Source organism: Mustela putorius, unplaced genomic scaffold (assembly GCF_011764305.1).
Source record: "Mustela putorius furo isolate JIRA1106 unplaced genomic scaffold, ASM1176430v1.1 tig00003853_pilon_pilon_pilon, whole genome shotgun sequence".
Taxonomy (NCBI): domain Eukaryota; kingdom Metazoa; phylum Chordata; class Mammalia; order Carnivora; family Mustelidae; genus Mustela; species Mustela putorius.
In genome coordinates, this window is record NW_025422005.1 from 46,208,260 (window position 1) to 46,235,143 (window position 26,884).

At 41.5% G+C, this 26,884-nt stretch overlaps 1 protein-coding gene across 3 annotated transcripts in view; it reads right to left on the reverse strand.

Moving 5' to 3' along the window:
- DAB1 (DAB adaptor protein 1) overlaps positions 1 to 26,884 on the reverse strand; it is a 1,133,694-nt gene that overhangs the window by 580,942 nt on the left and 525,868 nt on the right. For all 3 annotated transcript variants that reach the window (XM_004751627.3, XM_004751624.3, XM_004751628.3), the window contains exon 4: positions 14,590 to 14,663. The gene's annotated coding sequence lies outside the window, so the exon portion shown is untranslated. The remainder of the gene's footprint in view (positions 1 to 14,589; positions 14,664 to 26,884) is intronic.

The window sequence follows — 26,884 nt, forward strand, 5'->3', positions numbered from 1 at the left end:
GGTTCCCAGGACCATACTTGGAGAACCACTGGCCCAGGACCAGAGAGGCAGTGTGCGCACCAAGGACAGGCTACATAGGACGGGCTGAGCGAAGAAGCCTGATCCTGGAAAGGGGTTTGAATAGGCTTTGTGCTGTGAGAGGAGGGACAGAGCGAGGAATCTAGGTGCCCTATATATTTCTAAGGCTGGCATTGTAATGTCTCCTAATAATCTTCCTAGTGCAGCCCAACACTCCACTTGAAAGAAATGTCTGATTCTCACAATTCTAATAATATGTGCCCAGAATAGGGCCTAACGATGTAAGTCTGAAAAAGAGATTCAATTATCCTTCTCCACTATTGACCTAAGCTGTGTCATTAGAGGCAGCGAGAGAGGTTGTGTGAATCACATATACATTTTACCAGGTATCTAAGAAGAAAGAGAATAGGTACAGAGCAGCAGACCTCATCTGGAAGAAACTAATCGAGTTAATGCTTTTTTTTTTTAAGATTTATTTATTTGAGAGAGAGAGAGAACACACAGAAAAGTTGGGGGAAGGACAGAGGGAGACAGAGAAAATCCCAAGCAGACTCCTTGCTGAGCACAGATACCATGACCCTGAAGTCATGGTCTCTGAGCCAAAATCAAGAGTCAGATGCCTAACCGACTGAGCCACCCAGGGGTCCTGAGATGATGCTTTCTTTTAAATGATTAGGCCATATACAAGTTGTCAATATTTTTAATCAACATATTAATTTGCTTTATCAGACACAGCTTTCTGTCTCACAGCATCTACTGAGATTAGAATTGTAAGTAAACTTAAGATGTGTCACAGGACATCTTGGACCTGGGGCTAATTGAGGCAGTTTGTGTATAAAGGCAGAGAAAGGGAAAGTAAGGAGTGCCCAGTCCAACAGCAGCTCTTTGAGGGAGAGGTCTAGCTGTTGACAGTCAGACTTTCAGGTCAGTAGGGTGTGACCCTGGACAAGTTAACAAGAGCTTTGTTTATCTCATCTGCAAAGTGAAGATAATAGTGGTCCATACATCACAGTTAGCACAGTACCTGGTACCCGGTCTTGTGCTACAAGGATATGAACTATAATAAGAGATTAAAAACAAGCTCTTTGAAGTCAGATTAGGGTTCATATCTTGGCTGTCACTCAGCAGTGGTTCCCTTGGGCAAGTTATTGAAACTTTCTAGAAAAGGCGTAATTGTGTTAAAATAGGGATAATAATATAAAGATTAGTCCAAGGATGAAATGAAAGCAAGTATGATAGTATGCCTATCCCTTGGCAATATTAAGTGCTTGGCAAAGAAACTGATCACTACAGGGCGCCTGGGTGGCTCAGTGGGTTAAAGCCTTTGCCTTCGGCTCAGGTCATGATCTCAGGGTCCTGGGATCGAGCCCCGCATCGGGCTCTCTGCTCAGCAGGGAGCCTGCTTCCCTCTCTCTCTCTCTGCCTGCCTCTCTGCCTACTTGTGATCTCTCTCTCTGTCAAATAAATAAACAAATAAGGAAAAAAAAAAAGAAAGAAATGATCACTACATATATGAAATCTAACTTGTAACAAATACTCGTTTTCCTCATCTGTGAAAAGAGAACACGTATCTCTCCCATTGTCTTCCAGGTTTTGTTTGAGGCTGAAAGAAAACAATGACTGTGAACAAAATTTCTATTCATCCGTTTGCTCACCCAACAAGAACTGTGCATCTTTTATGTGCCCAGCCTGTTCCGAGCGCCAGTAATATACTTGGAAACCAACCAGGGAAAAAATTCCTGTCCTCATGGAGCTTATATTTCTGCGCTAGAACGGAGGAAGGACAGACGAGTATGCAAACAAACATGAAGTCAGGTGACAGAAAGCTGTAGGGAGAAGAAAGGCCAGGTGAAGAGGACGGGGCTGAGGTGAAACAGCTGTGCCATTTCGTACAAATGGTCAAGGAAGAAATAGCCAATAATGGGCTTCACTTGGACAGAGACGTGAGAGACACACAGGGGGAGTCAGGCAGGTGTCTAGAGGACGGTCCAGGTGTGGTGAACAGTCAGTCTAATACACCTGGGAAGGGAGCATGTCGGGGGTGTACAAGACACTGTAAGGAGCCCAGTTTGACTAGAGCAGCTGAGGGAGGTGGGGTGAGTATGCCCTAGGTAGACATGGGAATTTATAGGCCAGGTGATAGGGAATCAATTATGTCCCCTCAAATTCGCACATGAAAACCGCAATGCCCGATGTGATGATATTAGGAGATAGGACCTTGTTGGAGGTAATTAAGGTTAAATGAGTTCACGAGGGTTGGGCCCTAATCCAATAGGACTGTTGTCCTTATAGGAAGAGCTATCTGTGTGTACAGAGAGAAAGTGCCATGTGAGGACACAGGGAGAAGGCAGCCAGATGCAAGCCAGGAAGAGGGCACTTGATCTTGGATCTTCTAACCTCTAGAACTGCAAGAAAATAACTGTCTGTTGTTTAAGCCACTCAGTCTGAGGTATTTTGTCATGGCAGTCCCTCCCAGGAAATGAAACACCATGCAAAGACTTCAAGAAAGGCAGCCATTAGAAGGCTCGACGTAAGGACGGATGTTTGAAAGGACACTTCTGGTTTTATGCTTGGGTGTGTTAAATAGGAGGGCAAGGTTGAGAGCTAAGAGGAAATGAGGTAGGAGGTTATTAAAAGAATCCAGGAAAATCATGGTAGCTGCTCAGACCAGGGTTGTAGCAGTAGAGAATGGTGAGAAGGGGCTCCGTTCTGAATGGAGTTGGAATGTGGAGCCAGTGCAGCGTGCTGGTGGATGGGGTATGGAGTAGGAAAGACAGTAGGGGTGGGGTGGGGGGAGGTGGTGTCAATGGGGACTCTAGGGTTTTTGGCCGAGTACCTAGGAGACCAGAATTGTCGCGCACTAAGATGGGGAAGGCTGTGGAAGGAGGAGCTTGCGTGGATAAACAGAGTTTGATTATTCTTGAAGTTGGAGTTGCCTAGCCAACATCCAGTGGAAATGTTAGGGAGTGTGGATGGAATCATGAGTCCCAAGTTCTGGAGGCTGAGAGGGTTGGAGATAGAAATGTGGAAAACATTAGCATATGGATGGCATTTGAAACCCTGAGATAGCATGATAAAATTTCTAAATAATAAAATGTTAAATATTTATAAGGATATGCATCAGTGAGTTGGGGTTTGGTATCTTTCAGTATTCAGTGTCTTTACAGCAATCCCACTTATAGTCTTTCTCCTCTGTAATTTACTAGTAACATATCATGCCATTATAAAACGGGATAAGAGGGGGGCCCTGGGTGGCTCAGTGGGTTAAGTATCTGCCTTCGACTCAGGTCATGATATCAGGGTCCTGGAATCAAGCCCCGCATTAGGCTCCCTGCTCAGTGGGGATTCTGCTTCTCCCTCTCCCTCTCTGCATGCTCTCTCTATCTCAATAAATACATACATAAATAAATATTTTAAAAAAATGGGATAAGAGGAGATATCTATTCTCTGTCAGTCCTCTGCAAATGGAGTATTTCGCTCTTTCCATAAATTACAGGGATGTCCCAGTTGCCAAATCTATTGCTAGGTTTACTTATCAGCTATTCCACACTTAACTATGTGTTGAGTACTGTGCTAGTAACTAGGGAAACAATGAAAGAGCTTCACCAGCTTCAGGGAGTCATGCATTTTCAACACAGTGTGATAAGGGTGAGGACAGAGACATGCACAGGAAATCTTGGAATCTCAGGGAAGACGGGCCTAAATGGCCTCGCAAAGGCTTCCTAGAGGAGGTGTCATCTGGTGTGGTTTGGAGGCGGAGGGTTGGTATATGCAGGGTGTGCACGGTTGCAGGCCAGGGTGACCGCCGGCACGGAGAGGAAAGGGCAGGTTGGTGTGTGTGTTAGAACAACAGGCAGATCAGGGGTTGGGGATACCGGGAGATGCAGGGGTGGTCCACACAGGCTGCTGGGACTTCACAACCCTACGTCTTCAAATTCCTCCTTATGCAACAAAGGGTTAAATCCCACCTTGGAGGGAGGAGGATGGGAGGGGCTACTGAACTGTTTTAACAGGGGAAGTGTTTGCAAATGACTAATGGGTGTCAGAGTCATTTAAGGAAATAACCCCAAAGAGGAGGAGATTTTTGTGTGTCTTCATGTCTTACCATCGAAAGTGAAACACTGCATGGAAATCAACCTTCAGCAATACAGGAATGACTAAATGAATGATGATGTCTCCGCCCCATAATAGTCCATTCACTCAGTGGAATATTACTCAGTCACTTAAAGTGATTGACATGAACAGTATCTTGCACCATAAGAAATGCTTATGATATTAGTGAAACAAACAAACCAGGCTTTATATGCATAATCTGACAGGAGTCACCTAAAATATGTCTACTTAAAGATTAGGAGGAACACACTCAAACGATGGATCTTGGTTATTTTTTGTTTTTTCCTCTTCTAAACGTCATGTAATATATGTTTAGATTAGTTTTAAAATTAAAACTAATGAACATATAAACAGGCCAAAAATTGCTTATGAAAAGCTTGACATTTTGGTTACTTTTCATTAATAAAAACCATCTATCATGTGTGATAACATTGTTAGAGTTGAGTGAGGAGATAAAACTCAGTGTTCGTATTCTTTTATTTTGATATAGTACAGGTTTTCCACAGTCCTGGGTGAGGAGTATCAGAGATGTGGCTGGGACCTGCTCGGAAAGCATGTCCTCTGAGAGGGTGACCCAAACACAACTCTGCTCCAGACTCTGGCACACAGGCCATTCCTTTCTTGGTGCTCTCGATTTGGGTCAAATACTGTTCTCATTACAACTCAGCTCAGTTTTGACCTCATCTCCATAATCCGCCGTGCTGAAGTGAGGGGGCAACAGTGTAGGACCGTCTCCCATTTTTCTAATCCACAGAGATTAAAGATATAGCTCCTGCTCTGGAGTAATCGGCCTAGTCACTGAGGAAGACACCGAAACAGGTAGGGAATGGGCCTCTTGAAGGGGTCTGAAGAATAGGTAGGAGTCTACAACCTGGTAAGGGGCAGGATAGGGCATTCCAGGTAGAAGAAAATTATAGCACGTGCACGCGTATGCTCAAAGGCGGGAATGGCAGAGAGAGAAGATTCTGCAGATGAATTTGGGAGGTTAGGATAGGGCCAGATTATGGAGACATTTGAAGTCTCCATTAAGGCACTTTTCCAATTCCACTTGGCAAAGGGGAGCCACTAGTTTTCCCCAGAGGAGTGCCCTTTTTATCTCGGTAGTTAGCAGGATACTCAGAGAGTGATGCAAAAGAGGGTCTGGAAGGAGTGAGACTAAAGGCTGAGGACTTAACCACGCTCATAAGACAATGTGACCTCGGGCAAAGGCAATGGCAGCTGGGAGTCATGCTTTCATTGAAAGAATACCTTCTGAGCATCTGCTGTGAGCCAGGTATTGTGCTAGGCACTGGGGAAGTATTGCAAAAGGGGAGACAGAGAGATCCCTGCCCTTGGGGAGCTTAGAGTATAATGCATTGGAGAGGGAAGGAAAGAAATGTTTCAGTATGTTTCAGAGACAGTATCGACAGGAACTTTCAGTATTCCCTTCAGCGACAAAAGAATAAACTCTGCAAAGTCCAGCAGAAATCACATTGGATAGGCCACCATTCCAAGGCCTACAACATTCATTCTCCTAATTGCAGCTACAGAAAGTCCCCATAAATACACTGGAAAATATAGGCATGGCGGGTATGGGCTTTCCCCCTGGCATGTGAGGTCTGACGTTCTTGGTTTGAGTCATTCCATAAAGGAGAAAGGAGTAGAGGCTCGTGGGAAGAAGGAGAATAATGGAGAAGCAAGTCACAGGAGTTTCAGGCTCAGCTCTGCATAGCATTTGCTGTGTGCTTTAACACAAGTTACCACCTCACCTCATTTGTCAAAAAGGAAACTGAAGCAGATAATCTCTGAGATCCCTTCTGGTCCTAGAATGTCCTGATGCCATTTTTCTTTCTGAAAACTTCTAAATGAAGGAACATGTTTCCTGGAATGGAATGCCCTCTTCTTCATGTTTTTAAATTTAACTGTATGACACCAACTTACATTTCTATAACTTTTTATACCCTGTATATTACCACTTGCCTGTCCCAGTGGCCCCTGACTCCCATCTTTGCAGGGGACTGCGGCTGCAGGAGCAAGAGAGGCGGGAGACGGAGGAAACTAAGTCAACACAAAAGACAAGTGGCAAAGTGAACATTAAGTCAGGCTTTTAGTTCCAAAGTGGTTCTTTTTTTCACTTCAGAAAGCCCAATACATTAACCTGAGAGCCTATTCCCCTGTTCTAATCAATCCATGTTTAGGATTTAACAACTCAAATAGGATGTTAGGGAAGTCAAATAGGTTCAGCACCAAGAACTCACTAAAAGAGAAGAATGACTACATTTTATTGAACCTAATTTGTAAGCCATCTGGAAACATTACCTTCAATGGGACACCCAGAACTAGTGTCTCCAGCTAAGAGACGCTGATAAATAAAGACACCCGCATTTCAGGGACATTAAAGCAGCGTGTTAAACACAGAAAGGTGAAAAATCTAGGGGCACACAAGCTCTGGATGGTCTTTTTATTTCCCCTGGTAATGTTCACAGGAAGATACATGCTTGGCCTCAACAAAATTGGCTGTCAAATAAAATTCCTGTAGAAATTTCCTTGGAGAGAATCATCTTGCAGCAAATTCAGACATGCTCACAATATTTGGTGCCGACGTCAGGTTAATCCTGGTGACTTGCCTTCAGATTCATTCCCAACATTCGCGGGTTTTGCAAAACTCTGAATATGTGAATTTTAGTTTTCTTTTCCCTAGATGGGAGAAGAATTTCTTCTAAGGTTGCTACAGGGGCAAAAGTAGCAACATGAGGCCTGAGGAGAGAGGTAGGGGAGATGGGGAAGGGTGAGTTCACTGCAGAAGAGTCAGCCAGCAGGGTTTTTTGCTTCACCTAAGACTCGGTCTCATTCCCTCTCCCGACATTCTGACATTCTCACGCTTTGGCTACGGTCCAGCTTCCCTGTGGATGTATCCCAAACTTGAGTGGTGTAACTCTCTCCCAGTTCCCTCTCTGTGGTTCAGTCCACAGGATATCTGGATAACTGGATATCTGGACTATCTGGATATCTCTGAAGAATACATGTGTCAGGCCCATTTGTCTACCATCTGCTCAGAAGAGATCTTGTGAAAGTCTATCTGTACTCTAATTTTCTTCTCTACCTGATTATCATTATCTATCACCCCTCCTTCTCTCCAAGCCCTCCCTTCTCTCTTTAGGGAGCGTCTACTCAACTGCAGGTTCAGAAGCTTACGGGAATAGTGGGCAGATCACAGATTTCAGCCAGACAGGTCTCGGTTCGGTGATTTCTTTTTTAATTCTTAAAGTTAGAGGCTGTAAATAAAGGTTTGGAAAAAAAAAATCCCAAAATCCATGGACCTGGCACCACAGAATGCAAAGAGTAAGAGAAGAATACAAACAGACGAGTATGTACACCGTGTTAAGTGATTTCATAAAGAATTTCCCCACTCTGCAGAGGATGCAGACATGTCCACACAGGATTATAGCCGGTCTTCTTCACCCGTGGGAAAGTGACTCCCTAACCTTAGGTGTCTACTCTGAGGTAGCCTGTCCCAAGCAGTGGGGGCCCGCGTTGACCAGATGCCCTGCAGGACCTCATTAGGTTTTCTTGTGCTGCTCCGAACTAGCAAGTTCCCCTCCCACAGACCTCCCTCTACTCTCATTCTTTGCTTCGCTCTCTTGGTCTGAGCTTGCTCCATATCCATATCCTCCCTCAAGCCCCGATATTCTCTTATCAACCCTTGGTGTCTTCTGGTTCAAATTCATTTTCTCCCCAACACTAACAATCTGAATCCTCATGTTCCAACTCTCTTCGTTGCCTGGAGAGAACATTCAGCTCTTCACACGCATGCAGACCTCCTCCAGCTGTGCCAATTTAATCCTGTTCTGTGGCTTCATTCATTTTGAAGAGGACACCTTTCGCACGTGACGTGTTATAAACATCAACATGTTAAATCTCTGGTAAAGTAATTCTCCTGGGCATTTTTCCCCTCCATTTCATTTTGTCCAGGATGCTGTCATGTCTACTGATATTTCTAGACTTTCCCCTTGAGTTCCTTGGCAATTCATTAATACACACACCCTTCTAACAAACACTTTCTTGAGGACCCACCACGTTCCAGTCATGGCGCTATAGCAAAACCTTGATCCTTGTGAGAAGGCAGGGTGTGTGTGCGTGAGTGTGCATGAGTGTGCGAGTGCACACATGCAGCGAGGGGGAGGGTAACACTGCTATTTCTTCAACTTTGGCTGTTCTTCAACGATAAGTGTGTGCAGGGGAGCAGGGTGAGCGCTGGCCACAAACGTGGCTTTCAGCTGTCACACTCGTCTCCACATCTTTACATGGCAGTCATATACCTGCCAATTACAAAGACTTTTCTAACCAGGTTTGTGAGCTCATAATTCGTTGCCCATGCCACACTTAAGAACAGGATGGCCCCAGGGGCACCTGGGTGGCTTAGTTGGTTAATCACCTGCCTTCATCTCAGGTCATGATCCTGGAGTCCTGGAATCGAGTCCCACATCAGGCTCCCAGCTCTGTGGGAAGTCTGCTTCTCCCTCTGACCTTCTCCCCTCTTGTTCTCTCTCTCTCGAATATAAGTAAAATCTTAAAAAAAAAAAAAAAAAAAAAAGAATAGGATTGTCCCAGTGTCCTCTGTACTACTTACATGGAACATCTTCTCTGCCAGAGAGGACAGAGAGGCTCTTTCTTTCTTTGAATGGGCATCTATGTTATCCATTCATAACAGTTTCATTTGTATGTTCTTGATTTCATTACTTGGATGTATCACTTTTTAAAACTCACTTCATTAGAACTGTGAGCTCCTTTTTGTAGTCATCTCAATAATTGTTCCATCCTGTTATACTTTTTGCATTCGATTTTTATTAGTTTTAAACTCTGGTTCAAACAGGAGAAATTTTTAGTCATTCTTTCCTATTTAGGTGTTCTGCTCTTTTTGGTCAGCTCTGTAATATTTTTTGTAAGTGATTTTGATCTATATACCGATCTTTAAAGCAACCACTGTTCACTCAACTGCTTCAACCTAAATCTTTGAGAAACAATTTGGGTGAAAAGTTACCACGGTAGACTCTGAATAGTATAAGAATTTAGGTTACAACTCTTTCAAGGTATTTATTTTCATTAAAAAATAAGAGTGTTCTGATTGCTACTGTCTTATGAATTCTAAGGTTCAACATCTGATCATAATTGGCATTTCCCTAACCTGAATTAATCTGAGACTGGGGAAACAGATATCCAGAACAGACAAACAGCTCAAACATCCAGAGCTGGTCAGGGATCACTGACCTCACAGAGGGCCCGAGAACAGGTAGGTCAGCTATTAGTAAACCTATTTTACAGCTGAAGAAACTGAGGCCCTCAGAAGCTACATAACAAGCAGACACAGTCAAGCTGTCTGTGGTGGCAGAAGACAAGCACAGGTGTTTCGACTTTAAATTCTGTGCTTTCCTCCCACTATACCACACTGCGCCTTGTAAACAGTCAGAATCAAGGGATTGTCTCTCAAGGCATGAGGAGCTTGAAGAGGAGATGGGTCTGAGGAAATGGGATGGCTAGGAGAGTCTCTCTAGTATATTCATATTTATAGGGTTAATTTCATGAAGAGTCCAATTCTGAAGCTTCAAAAGGTGAGAAACCAGAGAGGAAAAATTTCAGTGGGTGAGGTCACAGCCATGAGTTTATGCACACATTTTGGGTTGAGAGGCGCAGAGATCCCAAGGAGAAAGTGAGATACATCCTGGGCTGAAAAACAACATTTTGGCTTACAGATTTAATTTTTTGTGTGTGTCATATCACAGAGAGAGGAAATGGTGGCTGGGAGGTAGGACAGGAATGGACTGCTTTGTGGAGTGAAGAGTTTTCTATTACGAAAAGTTTATGAGCTGCTGTATCAGGTAGAGATCAACCACGGAGGCAGAAACAAGCCCTGGTAGATATACACACATATCCAAACCTGTATAGAATCTTCTAGTGCTTGCTTCTGCTCCTGTTCCTCTGATAAATACTATATATACACACACACACATATATAAAAAATAAATATGTATGTATTATTTGCTTAAAGAGGAATTTGACCTTAAGCAATTGTGGGATCTGGTTAAGAGGTCTGCGTGTCTGTTGAATCATGTCTGATGCTGAAACTTGAAGTCCACTGGGCAGGCTATTAGGAAGGAAAGATGGACACAAATAATGGGGAGAAGCAGGAGCAGCCGGCCACCCATAAGCATGCGCTGAGACTCCATGAAAACTAACTGCAACCTTGACTTTCACGGCTTCCCAGCTTGCCAATGTGGGTGAGCTGCTGCAGCTGGGGCCTTTTCTCCAAGGAGCTGAACACACATCTGGATGAGGAGTTGGAGAAGCCGGAGAAGGATCGGAGGAAAGGGAGAGCAGCCGTGGACCCAGATGCAGCTTTGTGCCGACCAGGGGAGTCAGCCGGTCAGCAACAACACGTGTGCTGCAGAGTGGCTGCGGTTCCCTTCTATCCTCCAGTCTCCGAAGAACCTCCCCCATGTTCCACCCTAATTGGAAACATACAGGAAACTGAATTCCGAGTGAGGCAATTCAAGGGAGACATGCTGGCATATCACAAACTGCCATACTATCTGGAAGGAATATTGTATCTGAGGTGGGGTTGCCTTAGATGCTCTCCAGATGCCCAGCAGAAGCTCAGTGTTCAGTACCCAGGTCACTGTCTGGCTGGGGAAGACTTCCTGTGCACCCACACACTTGGCTGCTTTCAATGCCTACATCACTAGGGATTTCCATGTTCTAAGCCAACCAAAGAATGGGAGGGTGTCTTTCTAGTGTCTCCCTTCCTTGTTGCCAAAGATCAACACATCTGCTTCTTACATTTCGAGGATATATATATATATATATATATATATATATATATATCCTTATATGTTATTATAAGCAATGGCAGCTAACATTCACTGGTAATCTATAATGTGCCAGACTCTCTCTCATTCACTTTCTCATTAAATTCTTTTAACAATCTTGTATGAAAAGTATTATTACTATAATTTACTGTAATTTTACTAATGTGAAAATTCAAGCCTAAAGAAGTGGATTTGCTTGATGTTTGACAGCTATTATGTGTTGGAACAGAGAATTCCAATCTAAGACATTCAGCAAACATGACCACCAGCAACATGACCACCAGCAAAAATACCAGATATAGAAAGATGCCATGTGGTTAAGAAAACGTTCTAAGTTTTTACAACTGAACGGCCCCCTCGCCCCGTATCAAGGATCTCCTACGTCCAACTGAGTTGAAGGATGTGTGATTTTATCAGAAGAGGAAAGATAGAAGTGTAAATAGAATCTGAGAAAATAAAACAAACAAGGGGGCAAATAGGAGGCACCAAAGAGATGAATTCACAAAGGAAGGTAAAAGGGAGGAAGACTGGTGTGAAAAAAATTTTCCTGTCTTATTACTATCTCACTATGATGACGTGATGGCTAGAAATGAATGCAAATGGACACATGTCGTTAACACAATAAATAGCGAGCCAATAGCTCAGTTACGTCAATTGGTAGCTTTCAAGCAATTTTAAAAGTAAGTGACATAAAAGCTCCAAAGAACACACAGGAATGGGGACAGTAGTTGTAGCAATTATTCAGAGTTGGGTCCCTGGGGATGTCTTCTGTGCATGCTCTGGATCGGTCATTACAGGGCTGGCTAATGAGAATAGGCAGGCAGTCCCTCAAGTCCACTTCCAGGAGACAACAACAGCACAGAAGCCTCAGAAAATCACTGAGGGCATGCCGGGGTGCAAAACTCAGGTTGCTGAGTGTGCTGCTCTCAAACCAGCATCTGCAATGTGCAGCTGGGCGGCTCTGGTTCCTTGAGGCTGGGAGCAGCTGCTTGGCGCAATGCCCAGCCTCCAACCCCTGCCCTCCCAGCACAGGGCTGCTCATCTTCTGAGACACCCTCCCTCTCAGCACTGACCCCAGTATTGCTCTTCCGGATTTCTGTCTGGTCTGCCCCATCCCTGTTTACCTCTCTGAGCTCCTTGAGCAGAAGGTCTATATCCTGCACTTTCCCACATTTCTATTAACGACATTACAAGCACCTTGGGAACCCTCTACATCTTAGTCACTGTGCTGCTCCCTCTTCAAAGTGCACGCCCCCCAACTCTGCGAAAGCCCGGAAGTCCTTCCTTTCCAAGGCCTCTCAAAATCCTCTGTTCTTCTCTGTCTCCACTGACCCTGCCCTCGTTTATCTTCTCATCATCTCTTCCTAGGAATAGATGAATAATCTTCAAACATCTCTTCTACTACCTTCAATGCATGATTTGTCTTTGCTTCAAAGGGACAGGACTTTCTTGAATTGGAGACATGGTACTTAGGACTGCTCCCGGAGGTGAACATCCAGGCCTCCATCTCCCTCCAAAGCATGCTTCACTTTTTTTTTTTTTTTAACACCATGTGAACATTTTTTTCCCAAAGTAGTACTTTCTTCTTTGGCCTGTTGATTCACCCTCCCCACATGAATAAGCCAGAAAGAATCCTACAGAGCCCTTCAACTTTGACCCACACAGGAACAGAGATCGCTGAGCAGCCCCAGTGTTTAAAATGCAAGGACTTTTAAAACAACAAAACATACCAATAGGTGATATGGCCACCGCCCACCTATGTATTTCCACCCTTCAAAGCTCTTTTGGATACACGGTCCTTAACGATCACAGAAGATGGACAGTATTGTTCCCATTGTATAAATAATACAACAGAGTCTTGGAGCATTATGACGGCTTGGGCTACCTCTCACAGCTGGTTAGTAGCAGAGTTCAAGAATAAAATCTTGAATTTCCAGTCTAGGTAAGGTGCACATCTGAGAAAGCTTTTACTCCATTATTCCGAGTGTTTACTGATTTTAAACTTTTACGTCATCACATATCGATATATTTTCAACCTCTGTCTATAGACAGAATGCACTAGAGAGACTTATTACACAGGTAATCTAGAAAAGATGACTGTTTTCAGAAGCTACTGCTCCCCAGTCCTCCTTAGGTAGAAAACCTTAATTTGTCTTTCCAAATTCACTCCACCTCAGAGAATAGCTTTGTGGATGGAAAAGCAATAATAAAAGACCAAACTCTGTCCAGCTGCAAATGATCAGCCTCTTCTCTCCATTGTGGTAAATTACAGGCTTCCCTCAGGTCCGCGGCTGCTTACGTGCCTGGTGAGCTAGTCTGCATAACCCGGCCAGATAGAGGGGAGAGTGCACCCCCCCCCCAATCCCAGCCCCTATTTCTCATTTAACTCTACTCATTAGAGGAGGCTGGGGCACAAGCCAGGTTAACATGTCAATAAGTCACCAAGGAAATGCAAAAATTGACAGCTGAGGAAGCCCAGCTCCCAGCCTTCTCCACTATAGAAACCCTGGCGGAACAGGTTTCTCAGCCTCCTTGCCAGGTCACTTAAATGAGTAGTGACATTTGAGTCCCGGAGAGTAATTAATTTCCTCTGTCTCCAATAGCACCTCATATTTTGAATGAATTTTTACAAGTCTCAGATCCTCCTGCCTTCCAGCTCCCTCCCGAGTGCCGTTGTTCCCCAAGGTCCCATAACGAATAGCTCCCACTTCTATTTGCCTTGCAAACTCACATAAACTGGAAATGATAAATACATTATCTGGGCTTTTTAACGGACCATTGTTTAATTTTCTATGCTTGTCTGGTTGGAGAAGAGATGAATATTACCTTGTGGAGAATAAGATTTCTATTCTATTTAAGGGGGGCTGAGGGGTAATCTATGGCAGGAAAGCAACACTCTGTTCATCCTAATAGGCAGTGCTAATTAAAAGTGGTCAGAAGGGACATCAATCTACCCAGTCTGTGACTCATTCAGCATTATCCCTGGTAAACAAGAAATAGATACTGCAATGAATGCTTCTAATTTGTCAAAGGAATAGGCATTTTCAATTGTGCCTTCTTGGCTCCCGGTATGAAGTAGAGATTTCAGTGTCGCCATCATTTAAAAGTTTAGGACCTCAAAATAATAATACTTGTTCCTTAAGCTTGTAAATCTCCAAGTCTGTTTTCTGCGTAGAAACATTTATCTTACACGGTTTGACTTCAGTTTCAACAACTGAGAACGGTTCCTTCTGTTGGTAAATATATTAAAACAGAGGGCATTTGAGGAGAGCTAATATGGTTGTGCTTAAAATCAAACCAATTTGAGACCACCTACTGGGAGAGCCAGAAAATCCAGACAGGAAAACTTGAAACTCCTAATGATGCTTACTAGGTGCTTAAAGAAAAGAAGAAAGGGAATCAATATTCCCTTTCTCTAACTGCAAACACAAAGTAGGCAGGAGAAGAGCCATCCTAAGCAGCTACTCCCAAAGGTGCCATGAACACTCCAGGAGGTTTTAAGGAGGAACACAAAACACAAAAGCCATCACTTGGACTCAGAGACATCTGTGAGTCGTCTTCCCAGAGAGGAAGATTTCCCTAATAACCAGCAAGTCGACCAGCCTCAAATATTTACCTTTGTGTTGTGCAAAAGAGTCGCTCAATCATGAAGACTTATAGCCAGGGTTCACCACCATGTCTTGCTGGATGCTGAAAAAGAATAAAACAAGATGTTTAAGAAAGTAAACAATTATTTAATGGGCTTGCTTTCCTTCCCTCCCTTTCACTCAAGAAGCATTTACTAACTGCTTACCACATACCAGGCACTGGATATACAAGGTGGGTAAAACAAAGGCACCACCACTAACAAAGGAAATCAACAAAGACAGCCCATTTTAAGTGCTCCGCAAGAGGCGGGTACAGAATGCCTCTTGAAGGATCAGGATATATGTGTGTGTCTGTGGGTATCTCTTCCTCAGGAACATGTGTGTATACACTCACATGCATATCTACACATACACAGAAGTGTGTAGGAATTTTTTAAAACATTATTTATTTATTTATTTGAGAGAGAGAGAGAGAGAGCACGAGAAGGGGGAGGGCCAGAGGGAGAAGCAGATTCTCTGCTGAGCAGGGAGCCTGATGCTGGGCTCCATCCTGGGACTCTGTGATAATAACCTGAGCTGAAGTAGCTGCTCAACCGACTAAGCCACCCTGTCGCCCTTTGTGCAGGAACTTTTTAAAGACTGTATTTATTTATTTGACAGAGAGAAAGAGAGAGAGAGATCACAAGTAGGCAGAGAGGCAGGTAGAGGGGAAGGGAGAAGCAGGCTCCCTGCTGAGCAGAGAGCTGGATGCGGGGCTCTATCCCAGGACCCTGAGATCATGATCTGAGCGGAAGGCAGAGGCTTAACCCACTGAGCCACCCAGGTGCCCCCCTGTGTGTAGGAATTTTTAAAGAACTTCTCTAATTTGTAATTCATCTGACTCCCTTAAAGGCTTAGGCTCTTGCCTTGAGATCAGTAAAGAAGAGGGTACTGGAGAAAATGTCAAGAGTCTTAAAAGCGATCATACCCTTTCATCTGTAATTCACCTTCAGGATTCCTTCTCAAGGAAATAATCATTTATGCAGGCCAATATTTATGCACAGAGATTATCAACACAATGTTATGTGTAAGAGGGAAATAACTGATATGGGAATGATAAAGTGAATGTTAGTATTTCTACATGGAAGAATATTATACACGTATAAAAATAATTTTTATAATTTTCAGGATATGAGAAAATATGTGTAATATAAGATTACTAAATTTGAATACATCCATGTAGAAATTGGTCTTAAAAAATATACCAGCTCTTTAACAGTGACTATAGGTTATTTTTCCCTTGATTTTATGCTTTCCAAGTTTTCTACAAAGATCATGCTTTATTTTCTATACAGTAAATAAATGTACAGATAGAAGTTTCAGGTGCAACATCGCCATTTCTGTGTCACTTCTCCTGCATCCCCCTATTAAACGGCGGACTCCATGCTCTCCAGCACCCATTCCAATCTGCAGGTCACACTGTACTGGGATTGCCATTTCTACCTCTGGTTCTCTCTAGTCTTAGTAACCCTTATTTCCGTGCTCGCTTCGGCAGCACATATACCCTTATTTCCTAGGAACGTAGCCCAGAGATGAGTTCATGATCAGCACTTAACGTTTGCTGCATAAAAGAATGAATGAATGATGAATGAATGAATGAATGAAGACTTAATAAATGGAACTGACTTGACGAAAATTACATTAAGAAAAGTGTTCATTCAAAATAATTGGTGACAATAAAAGTTAAGTTCCATTTGGATTCACAGAAGATAGAAGAAGATGGAAAGCAGAGAGATAATCATTTTTCAAGGGAAGACAGTGAAACTAAAAAAAAAAAAAAAAAAAAAAGAGGGAGAAAGAGAAACTCAACATAATGGAATATCACAGCCTACTGATCTTCCAATATATTCCAAGACCAAAAATCTGCTTAAGGCAGGAATATTTATCTAGTAATAACATCCCATTATGGCAGATATTTTACATGTTTGGGCTTACATATACATACTCCAAGAAGATACTTCTTATTAGTTTTAATCAGCAATGGCTGGTTGACTCAATATTCAAAGAAAAGAAAAGCTAAAGAATAGATTACTGTAGATAGATTACAAATTCAACTTAGCTTACTCATAAAACTAGTAAAATAGACCCAGGAAATTAAGTTACAGTAGTATTTTTCTGGAGGTGGATCTGGTTTGAATCTCATCTCTCTTTTGAGAGATGGAAAATCTTGGGCAAGTTATTTGACCTCTGTCAGGCTTAGTTTTCTTACATATAAAATGGTATAATAACAACACCAACCTGGTAGGATTATTATCCGAAACAAATAAATTGAGAGGAAAGCATGGCTTTCAAAGTAGACTTCAAGCTCATGCTTTTTTACATCACAAACTGGAGCTCATAACATAGATCAGCCTTCTGCCTTATTATGTGCCTTGGCGTATGTTGAACACCGCACAGATATGACCTCATTTCATCCTCAGAATAGTTGTTATGAGGAGATACTATTTTTCTGCTTTATAATTGTTTTTATTTCTCTAATGTTGGTAGTACTGTCCCCTCTTTCATTTCTGATTTTGGTTATTTGAGTCTTCTCTTTTTTCTTAATCAATCTAGCTAGAAGTTTGCAAGTTTTGTTGATCTTTTTGAAGGCCAACTCTTGGTTTTGTTGATTTCCTCTATATTTCAAAACTTTAAATTCAATTAGTCAACATACAATAGTACATAATTAGTTTCAGATGTAGAGTTCAGTAGTTGGTCAGTTGCAGATAACACCCGGTACTCATCCTATCACATGCCTTCTTTAATGCCCATTACCAATTACCCTATTCTCCCTCCCACCCCCCTCCAACAACACTCAGTTTGTTTCCTAGCGTTAAGTCTCTCATGGTTTGTCTCCATGTCTGGAAAGATTTCCTCTATTTTATCTCATTTTTCCATTTTGAAGATGAGAAAACTGATGCCCAATTTTTTTCTTTTAACATTCCATTCATTTATTTGACACAGAGATCACAAGTAGGCAGAGAGGCAGAGAGAGAGAGAGAGAGAGAGGGGAGGAGAGGAAACAGGCTCCCTGCTGAGCAGAGAGCCCGATTCGGGGCTTGATCCCAGGACCCTGAGATCATGACCTGAGCAGAAGGCAGAGGCTTAACCCACTGAGCCACCCAGGTGCCCCCTGATGCCCAATTTTAAATAGTTATTAAGTATGAGAGTCAAGATTCAAACCTCAAACATCAGGTTCCAAGTCTAATCTCATGAAGTGTTATGAAAAGAAGGTACTGAATCTGGGTTTGCATCCAGTCATGATTAGCGACAAAATTCAGTTTACGATTTTGCGATGTCACACCGTATTATTTGATATGCTATGGCTTGAACTTTATTCCCTGCCAGTCACACTTAAGTACCCTCCTATTTCTTTTCTTATTAACTATTTCAAGCATGAAGTTGAGTATAGACACAATTATAACCAAAACTTACGTACGGTCACCCAGCCTTATGAGATATTGCCATTCTGTCAAATTTACTTCAGATATTTTCTTTTAAAAATAAACACTATAAATATAAGCAAGTTATCCCATGAATTCCTTCCTAATTCCACAAAAATAATTCAGGCCTAAATTTCCATGTACGTTTTTCTGCTTCTAATACATGCTTGCATCCACAAAAAACATGTAGCAGTGTTTTGCACGTTTTAAAACTTTAAATGCTTTCCCACTGTGGACATCCATCTGAACCTTGCTTATTTTCTTAAATATGCTTTAAAGATTTTGCTGCTTTGATAGAAGTGGCTTCTTTCATTTTAACATTTAGATAGTATTTTATATGTTTATATTCTGACTTATTCATAGGGATGAACACTTGGGCTGTTTCCAAGATGTGTAAAAAGGAGTAATGCTGCAGCGGACATTGCTAAAGTTACTGGACGCATATACGTGAGATTTCTCTGTGGTGTAGGCATCTTCAGAGTTCTCAGATGTAACACGTGACTCTACAAAGTGGCAGTAGCACTTCATACAAATGAGTTCATAGCATCACCAACATTTGCTATTGCCAGGCTTTTAAATTTTCCCAAAATGATGGCTATAAAATGCCTTATATTTTAGCATGGATTTCTCTAATTACTAGTGGAGATTGAACATTCTTGCATTGTTTTTAATTTATATTTTTCTATTAGGTTTCTTCTGCTGCTTTTATATATGCCCATGTTTTTCTATTGAGTCGTTAGAGGAGGGAGACCATGCACCCTAAGCAAAGAGAAGCTGAATGCCTAGTGTGTCATATGCTCATATGTGTTGTGGACAAAGCAGAAGCAGAGGGGGTCCTAAAGAGGGCTGAGGTGGGACCTCAAGTTCAAACAAGGTAGTTAGGGGAAGACTTTACTCAGAAGGTGACATTTATTAAGTCCTAAAATTGGTATGGGCCCTGTCAACTGTGATGCATCTGTCCATTTGCCCATCCATACACACACACACACACACACACACACACACACACACACACACATATAATGGATATATATACACACACATATACATATATAATTTCATTATTATTCATAAATATTTGCTGAGACCCTAATTGTACCAAATACTGCTTTGATCATTGGAGATTTAATAACAAACTAAACAGATATCCCTGCCCTCATGAGCTTACATTTCAGGAAACAGAGACACTAAACAAAGCAATAAAGTATGCCAGGTGGTAAGTGCCATGAAGAAACACAAAATTAGGGAAAGACCATCCAGCGTGTGTTAATACCTGATTTAATACACAAACTGAAAAATCTAAAGGAACAATAACAAGAAAAAACCCTACTTCTTTTAAATATATCAGACATCTAGACTTTGCAAAAAAAAAAAAATACTCATGGTTAGATCTAGCAATAGTTTACAACTTTTGGTGAAGAACCTCTACCCCTGAGGAATGCTGTATAAAACTGCAACTTGTCCTTGCCAGGCTTGACTACATAGGAAAGTCTATTTTAGTCACCTGGAAGGAACAGTATGGACACACATGCATTCTACCTGGTCCTTGACCAGAATGAGACTACGGTTTGTCAGCTGACAGTATGGAAGCTTGGAAAAGTTTCTACTTTTGGAGACTTGGGAATAAGCCCAGAGCTCCCAAACACAGCTCCCAGAAAAACACCACTGTTATACAAAATATGCACTATTTTTGCTACCTTCCTCAATTCCTGAAAGTCAATGGATAGTTGCTTTTTCAATTTCATTTGGCCTTTTTTTTTTTTTTTGGACAGTTTCTCCATCTTTGTCAGTTAATACCACTATTGTGTGAAACTGAGTATGTTTTCTGATTGACCCAATTGGCCCTGTGTGACTCTGGACAAGTTATTTCATCTTTCTGAACTTCACTCTCCTCACTTTAAATGGGATGAGAAAACCTAATTGTAGGCTTGTTATGATCATTAAGTACTGTATGGAAAGACCTTAGTAGAGTAGCTGCTATGTGGTAGGCATGGGATGAATGGCAGGCCTTATCAGTAGAACTGTTATACAAATAATTCTAGGTATTTGCCAAAGATCTCTAAGGCGTGCCCATGTCCTGGTATCTGTGTGGGTCTAGAACCTCCGGCTCTCTGAGCACAGAGAAGGTAAATACGTAAATTAGGACCATCACCAACACATGAGAACTGCTTGTGTCTCAGTGAGATCTGTCACATGTAAACAGCATCAACAAGTTAGGATCACCTCATCTGCACAGTCCCCCAAAACTCTACAGCAGTTGAATCAAGGTAGCAGAGATAGATACAGTAATTATATCTAGGATGAACGAACATGCTGGGGTCTGCTAATTTGCATATAGCCAATCATAGCAAAGGTAACACCCCTAAGGCAGCCAATCACAGTAAAGGGGTTCCCACTACAGAGGGAGAGGATCCTGAGCTTTCGTAACTCCCATTACAGGGTTCCACTTACCCTCCTTATTCCTAGAGTTCCAGCCAGTCTCTGGCTAGAGTTTTAGAAGTTGTTCTGACAAGAACCCTCATGCTAGATGCAGTCCTCGGTGTCGATGTATAGCAGCATCCATACCCACAAGGCAACTAGTGGGCCAGCAGAGATATCACCTAAATGTTTAGGGTAAGGTGACCTTTTACCTCTACTCCAGATGAAACTGTTTCTCGGGTGCCTGTGAGGTAATTAAGCACTAATAAGAAGGAAGGTTTAGTCAAGAGAGGTTAGATACTTTTATGTTGGATGCTTCTTTGCTATATTAAGTAATTCTACAGTAAATATAAATAATTGAAAATGATGATCTCTCGTTGGGTTCTGCTTATTACATCAAAGACAACAGCTGAATACAGCTCATAGGTCTTTGACCCCAGCAGCTCTGACAGATTGACTCACCTATTCATTTATCTACTCATCCATTCATTCTCTCATTCAACAAACGTTTACTAACTGTTATATTTCATACCTGGGTTCTAGGCTCTGGTGATATAATGGTGTGTGCAGTCAGTTGGGGACAGACAAGGAAATAATGACAAGAGACTATGACTGATTCTCAGATGAGAAAGTATTGGCCGTTGAAAGAGCACAGATGCGGGCTGTTGGAGAAGGATGTCCATGCACTTCACATTAAAGCCAGTTGAAAAACCAAACCAACCCCACCCCCCCCAAAAAAAACCCTTTAGTACTATCCTGTCCTATTTGTTCCAATGACTCTGGGTCTTCTGGCATCCCTCTCACCCTTGCCTGCATCTTACAATGTTCAGTGGCTATTGTCTATATCAGTCTTCCTGTCTGGCTCCTTGCTTTATTTACTCTGGGTCTTGATGGACTATGGGCCTTCTCAACTGTGACTTGCAACACTGTTGCACACATTGTTTTCTCCCATTCTCTAGAAATTCACATTCTGGGCAGTTCAGGTAATCTGCTGGCTCAGCTCTCTGGGGGGCCCACACTCACCCCTTTTGGCCTACTAAAGCAGCCTGTCTCTGGAATAAGTTCTGGGGAGGCCCCTATGCGAAAATTCCTTTCCTTATGATCCAACATCTCCGCATGTCCCTGGAGACACCAGTCCCCAGCCTGGGGCTGATGGCCATGTGTGTCTGATGGCTACAGTGAAGGGCAGCAGGGCAGAAAGTGGATATGCTGACACCACAGTGGGACAAGATTGCTCCGACGTTGTAAAGCACCCTTGGCAGAGAGCACCAGTAAATTGTCCCACTAATTAGTGGGTTATTTCATCTGAGAGATCAAATACATAAATAAAATTAATAAACCCTGCAAAAAAGTGCATCACTGGAAATAAAAGTATTTCTCAGGTCATTGCCTTAAACACAGACATTACATGCTAGAATAATGTTAACACAAGATAGGCAAATCACGCCGCCTTGCAGGCAGGAACATACCAGTGGCAGCTAGAAGTAGGGGAAAGGGTGGGTGGAGAGCCTTGGGGCGGGTCAGAAAACCTGGATGGTGTTCTTTACTCTGGCCCCACCTATGGTATGACCTTGACCAAGTCCATTCCTGCCAACCCCCACTAATGAGCTCATTTACTTGTGAGTAAAATAAGGGGTTGGATGGTTTCGGAGGTTTATTCCAGCTATGACATTTTATGATTATGGGAATCAAGTGAAAAGACCTGGGTTATTCTGAACTGAGTCAATCAAGAATGCATCACGAAAATGAAATAAGAACCCATTGTAATATGGATTTGAGAACTTGGAGGGAACTTAGATAACGTTTACCCTAACATTCTCCTTATAAATAAAGGGAGAAAGGTAGAGAGCTTGCATTCACTGAGAACCTCTTATAGACCAAAACAACAAAACAAAACCAAAAAACTATGCTAAGGATATTCATACATCCACCCCAAGAAACTTAAGCTCAGAGAATAAAACGTGGCCAAATCCACACAGAAAAGACCAAATAAGATCTCCTACTCCCCAGACAAAAACTTTTCTATTGAACCCTATTTGACTCCCCAGTCTCTTACTGGGACCCCAGGACAGGTTGCTCAATGCCTAACAACTCACTGGACTCTTAAGAGACACCATGGGTGGTGGGCCTTGTGTAGTCATTCTTGATCATTATATTGACATTCCAAATTCTGTTTTTCCTCTGTCAATATTGTAACATCACTCTGCTATTTAGACTGTCATATTTGATACTGAATTCAGCTTTCCTAAGTTTCCAAAGAAAATATCATTATATTTTTGAATAGACTTTCAGAAAGAAGAGGGACTTGTCGAAAGGCTCATGCTATTAAGAGGTCAAAATGGAATGCAAAGGATGTCTGACCTCAGATCATCAATTTTTTCTACTAAACATCAGTAACCTGAACATTGAGGACTCATTTTTTTCTGATCTCACTATACTGTATGATACCCTACTTTGTTAATTACATATTTTAAATTATCTATGGTAATGAGAGTCAAATATCTTTGCCTCCCAATATTTTCTACCATATGGTTTTTAGAAACCACAACCCATTATTCATTGTTGAATAAAAGACATATTAAGACATATCTCAGAATATATAAGCAATCGCTGCTGGGGTTAATTTATATTATTTTATAGTATACATGTGATTAATCCTCATTAATATGAAACTCTCCTTTGTTGGGGCGCTATGTACAATTTTAAATGGCTAATTAAAATAAACAAGAACTGAGAGAGAGAGCAAAGGCTGGAACCAGAACTTGTGTGCAATTCTCAATGGTCAATTTTTAATATAAATGTAAATGCCAGTGTAAGTTGGTAGGATGTGGGGGGAGTAAAATCCATGAAGTATTAGAGTCCACGAAGAGGCAACACAGAGTAGTGAAAACTGTACTCCTCCCAAGGGAGAGACTTATCAATCAGCAACTTCTGTGTGAATTGGAAGAAGCCCCTCAACCATTCTGAAGCTCTGCTCCCTCTTCCAAACAATGAGGCTGTTCTGGGATTAAATGAAAGAATGATGTCAGCAAGGGCGTGGCACGTGTAAGCATTTGGGAGATCTACTATTAAGCCCCCGAGTCAGTGCCTCCACATCTTTAGTTGATCTGAAAAATGTGGTTTTGTGAGAGCAAAGACAAGTTGACGGAAACAAAGCAAAAAGTTGATTTTTGTAAAACTAAATTTTCTCTAGTATCTATAGGAAAGGAACCATACATGATGGATTCAACTAACTTTAAGACTTACAAATTGTGAGCTATCTGCTCTAGAAATCTGGGCTCTTGGCACATTGTAGATATATTTCTCTTTCTTTCCCAATACATGCATAGCTAGGTAAATTGCTCCTTTTAAATTATTTCAAGTACTATGCAAGCATTTACAACTTTAAGACAAAATAAATCCTATGCCATGAACAGAAGAGCAATATGGCAATGTATAACAAAGCCTTAAAATTTGGTTAAGCCTATGACCCACTTTAGAGATTCATCCTAAATAATTATGGGTATGTGTGAAGATTTGGCCATAAAGATATCCATGGATCTTTATAACAGTGAAATATTAGAAATAAAGAGATTTGACAACAGTAGTGATCTGAATAAATTTTGATCTAGTCATGTTATGAAGCCATTAAAATGATAATGAAGAGGAATATTCATGACCTTAAAATAAATTTTTAACAGTTTAATGTGGAAAAAATAGGACAGTAGGATGTACAATATGAGACTACTTTTGTAAAAAGTATTTAAGTGTATAAGAAGACAGAAGAAAATGCCCCAAATGTAAAGAATGATTATTATAAGCATGTGGGGGAATTTTATTTTCTTCTTCTTGCTTATTTGTATTTCCTAAAATATCTACTATAAATTTATTTATTTATTTAGCAGAGAGAGTGAGAGATTGAGATTGAGTATGAGCAGGGGGAGGGACAGAAGGAGAGGGAGAATTTCAGGCTGAGCACAGAGCCCAATTCAGGGCTTGATTTTAGAACCCTGAGATCATGACCTGAGCCTGTATCAAGAGCTGGATGCTTAACTAACTGAGTGACCCAGGCACCCCATTTATTTTTATTTTAGAAGGTACTGATCCTCTCAAATATATATTAAAATCATGCCATAAACAGCATGAAAACACACAAAAAATTCTGTTAAACCATATCTGTATAGAAATTTTTGATAAATGCAATATGTTTATTCTACAAAAGTTAAACAAATTGATAAGAAGACTATTTTGATTAATAAGTAAGAAAAGGACATGAATAATAAAATTAATACAATGAACAAACAGGTAGATGGAAATACTCAAGTTTAGAAGCAATCAGACACATGCAAATTAATAAAATTTGGTGGCTTTGAAAAACATTAGCATAGTTATACAAAAAGACAAAAAGACAGCCATTTAATAATTAATGCTAGTAGGGAGATAGATGTTTGCATACATTATAGGTAGAAACTTAAAATGTTATAATATAATGTTATTTTTGACTGACAAAATGATACTTTTGGGAATTTGGGAGAGATTCCACTTTGGGGAATGATTTAGAAATCACTCTAAATACAGAATTTATATTATGAACAAAAGTGTTCAGTGTAGCATTATTTGTGACAGGATAATTGGGAAAAAGGGAAAAATGCCTATCAGTGGGAGAGATAGCAACATTTTCATTACTAAATAGCATATAGCTATTAAAGCACTATTTAAAATGCTACGTAGTAAAATGTAAATGGTTTGTTAAGCGAGAAAGAATGATTCACAATAAATATGTGTGTGCACACTCACATACACACATTCACTCGTTCACATACGGAAAGAGATGGCAAGAAAATATGCCAAGAATTTTTAAAGGTACTATCTTTGGGTTACAGAATTACACTTTTCCTTTTTTCCTTCTTTGTGACTGTGTGCATGTGTGTGTGTGTGTGTGTGTGTGTGTGTGTGTTTCAAACTCCCTTCAGTGAATATGGGTTTCTTTTATAATGTGAACCCCCCCCCATGAGATAAAAATAGAAAAGCTTTTGATCTTCTTGTGCCCTTAGGAAAGTCTAGAGGAGCTGGCCTTCAATGAAGTCATAGCCGGAGGAGTGCTTGCCCATTTAACTAAGTTAAGAAAGTTGCTAAAAGAAAAACAAAGCAATAGAAGTTAAAGGTAGATTGCAATCAATTTAAAGTTGGGTAGGTATCTTAAATCAATTTTATGGGGAGCATATTCAGTTGCAGAAAACCATGCAAGGACATAGGAAGATAAATTATATTTCTTTATCTTTTAAATGTGTGCTTAGGGAAAGAAGGGAGGAGGGTGACCGTAATGGAGAGATGGACATTAGAATAGCATATCAAAGCAGGCAGGCATAATACAGCTCACTGTTGTTCCCCTTCAACTAACTTCAATTTGTGGAACAAATTGGTGCCGTGTGTATAGGAACGAAAAAGTGGCGACCAGTCACTGAGCTTCCTAAGAAACAGGCGTTGGCTTGGATGCTTGCTTGCTGGACAACAGAATCTGGCAGAGATGGGCAGGCTGGTCACTGAGACTTAGAAAACATTTGTGCAACCAGTACATACGCATTCTACCCCCACTAGTTACTAATTCATCGCCAACCTCCTTGGGACCCAGTTTCCTTATTTACACAGTAAGGGTTCGTTTTTCATTAAATACGTACTGAGTGCCCCACACCATGCAGAGCAATGGGACAGAATGGTGAACAGGAAAGACCATGACCTCTTCTGTATCTTAACGTTCTAGTGGGAGAGACCCCATAGCAGAGCGGTGTAGTGGTTAAGTGGGGCTTCCGCAATAAGGCTTGCTGGGTTGTGATCCCAGTTCTGGAGCTCCTACTTCAAACTCTTTTTCCACCTCATCTCTCTAAAACCAGCTTTTGCCATGCCTCCTGCTCTGACCCTACTCTGAACTATCACCACCTTCAGCTTGATGACTGCAATAGTAGGGTCACTGGTTTCCTGCAACTTACCATCTCCCTTCAATCTGGTCTCAACACAGCAGCTAGGTTAGTTCTTATATAAACAAATAAATGAATAAATGAATTAATGAAAAAACAAATAAATAAAGTGAAGGGAAAAAAAGACGATGGAGAGCAAGAGAGAGGTCAAGTCATTGTTTCCCACTGTATTCAATATAAAAGTCAAAGTCCTAATCATGGCCAACACTTCCCTACCTTGGTCAAGCTTCTGGCTACCTCTCCAACTGCATCCCTGACTGCATGCCCCCATTTAATATGTACTGCCTAAGCTGGCTCCCTGCCAACATGCTAGGCACTCTTCCTGCTGTGGGGCTTTTGCACTGGCTCTTCTCTCTGATTGAAAAGTCCTTCTTTTATATTGCCAGGCTTGCTCCCTCAGTGCCTTCATATCTGTGTGGAAATGATCTTCCATTATTGGATGGTCTTTCCTGATTCATCTACATCAGATTTCTGCCCACATCCCACAAGGG